Below are 2,601 nucleotides of genomic sequence, written 5' to 3' on the forward strand. Positions count from 1 at the left end.
TTTCTATATAAACCACCTTGCTGTTTTCCCTTCTATGCTCAGCCGTTAGCCGCGTTCGAAAATGTAATTACACCGCTTGTCCGGAAGAGGGCGCTATATGCTAGAGAAAGACTGCTCATGAAGCCACTGCCCAATAATCTTCAAACAGATTCAGGATTCAAAGTGTTTGTCAGTTTAACAGCAAGTTAACTAGTTTTCATGTACAATTAAATGTTTCCTTTGCTTTCTACAATGTATAAGGTGCAATATATGGTGTACTTAGATAAGTAAAGGCAGAAAAATACAATATATGCAATACAAATACAATGGACTGTGATGATACAATATATTTAATAAGGCGTTTTATAAGTCATTAAAGTGTCCTTGATTAAAATCAAAAAGTCCAGGACACTCTTCAAAAGTGATTTTAATCTCAATAAGCATTTTCTGATTAAGTAAATTATGAATAAAATAAATATAAATGAGTATTTTTATGTTTATAATCACCTTCCTAAAATAATTGCCTTTTATTTGTGTGTAATTTCTTAAAAACTTGAAAATATGACTTGGGAGAGTATTTTCAGATGGCAACTACATAAAAATAGTCAGTATGGACTATGTTTTTGAAAGAGTCTTGAGATAATGTTTGTTTTTTTGCCATAGGTAAATGAATATGATCAATTGTTTTTTTGGGAAGTTAATGTAAACAACTAAAGAAGAAATTAAGAATCTGAAAAAGTTATTTAAAAAAAAAAGAAATAAAATAAAATAAAGAAAAACAGAAAGAAATTAAATCTGAACATGTTTACCTGAGTCTGTGCATGTAGGTAGCCTCACATGTGTATAAGCATACCTATCATAGGAACATGTGTCTTAATCAGGCATACATGCACAATCTAAATGTATTAGCAATCAAATTATTTCTGTTTCTTCAACATCCCATCCTTTTTGGAAGAGAGATGGCTCTTTGCTGTTAAATTGTACTGGTTATGGGCTCATTAACACTATCATTTCATTTGTCTACTCCTCACTCTCCATCCTTTGCATCATCCAGTTCTGCTCTCAGTGCCGGAGGGTTTGGCATAGCTGTGCAGAGCGGTGACAGCTGTGCAGGAGTTCAAGTCTGGGTCAGAACAAGACCAAACCGCACCCAGCAGCACCCAGCAGACTCGAGCGGTGTCAAGGGCAAGAATCCACGACAGGTGCCGTCCAGCTCAAGTTTGTGTTCACTCAGACAGTAGCTGAAACAGACCCTGCAGATGGTGAGTCTCAGCAGTTACAATGCTTTCACTGTTCACCAGGCTCTATGTGATCATTAACACTGACTGTTTAAGATCCCTCCTGCTCCGAGAACACAAAATCATCACCATCACATCCCCCCCTCCCTGCTACATTCATGCCCTCCTCCCTGTGAAGAAATAGGGAAATATAAACTGGATGCACACAGGTGTCTGAGCGGCATGCTCATGCAGAATCTCTCTGCTTTCCTCTGGAGAGTCTGAGGTGTTGAGGGATGAGCCGCAGATATGTTGTGTCAGCTCAGACTGGTAATATGATTCACAGTTTCCATCCTTTCTATGTTTGATGAAAGGATGAGAAACAGCCGAATAATATCACACTAAACAAAAACACTTTGACTAGTGTGTTTTGGTGAGAAACTTTGCCCTACTTCAGCTCTGCTTTTTTCAAGTTATACTTACAAGTAAACAAACAAGTGAATTGAAATTAAATTGGCAAACTTAGATGAACCAAGGCCACAATCATTCGTTTTAATATTACCTTAATATTTGTCGAGAGTGTTTGCTATCTGCTAATTAAAGATAGATGTGACTAAGTTGAAACCAACTGCACTTTTTAAACTTTATAAACAAACACTTTTGACTTATTCATCAAAAAACTAAGGTCTTCTTTCCACATGTATCTCTGTTCAAATTGTCGACAAGCAGTCCTCTTTAGTGCAATCCAAAAGCAGCCAGAGTGGCAAGGAAAAACTTTTTGGCAGACAAAACTTTCATCTGTCATCTTCAATGATATGAATTGTTCTGTTTTTGAAGGTAATTTGCCGGCTACTGTTTTTTTTCTGTCTTCTCTCCGATCCATTCTTGGAACCAACTTGGAACCAATGCATTACCTAATGCTTATTCATAGCCCAATGTTGATATTTCATTTTCTTGAAAAGACAGTTATCATGACACCCTTCCTTCATATCAAGAATCAACCTTAGGGATGTGTATGTTTGATATGTGCTGTGGTTAACGATGCAGCTACGCCAGCCAGATCACTTCTGGGCATATCTTGCCTACAAAACCTATCACCAAGACAGTGGCTGTTTTCTACAACGCATACTACGCTGGTAGTGCCTGCTATTTTGGCTGAAGTTCAGTATGTAGTAGTCAGTATGCAAAAACTTGCAAAATCTGCAGTGTACTAAAATTCCCTGGTTGTCCTGCTGATCCAGGAAAATTTCTCAGTATGCAACAAACCAGTCTACCTGGCATACTCCCACAATGCACGGTGCTAACACCGTTTGTCAATGCAGGTGGCAGGTTATGGTGAATTACCGTCATCTACTGGAATGAGTCGGCATTACAGCTACAATACAACAACATTAGCCACGGTTAC

Source organism: Halichoeres trimaculatus, unplaced genomic scaffold (assembly GCF_033239565.1).
Source record: "Halichoeres trimaculatus isolate MK-OKI-2021-1 unplaced genomic scaffold, fHalTri1.1 fHalTri1_scaffold_13, whole genome shotgun sequence".
Lineage (NCBI taxonomy): Eukaryota > Metazoa > Chordata > Actinopteri > Labriformes > Labridae > Halichoeres > Halichoeres trimaculatus.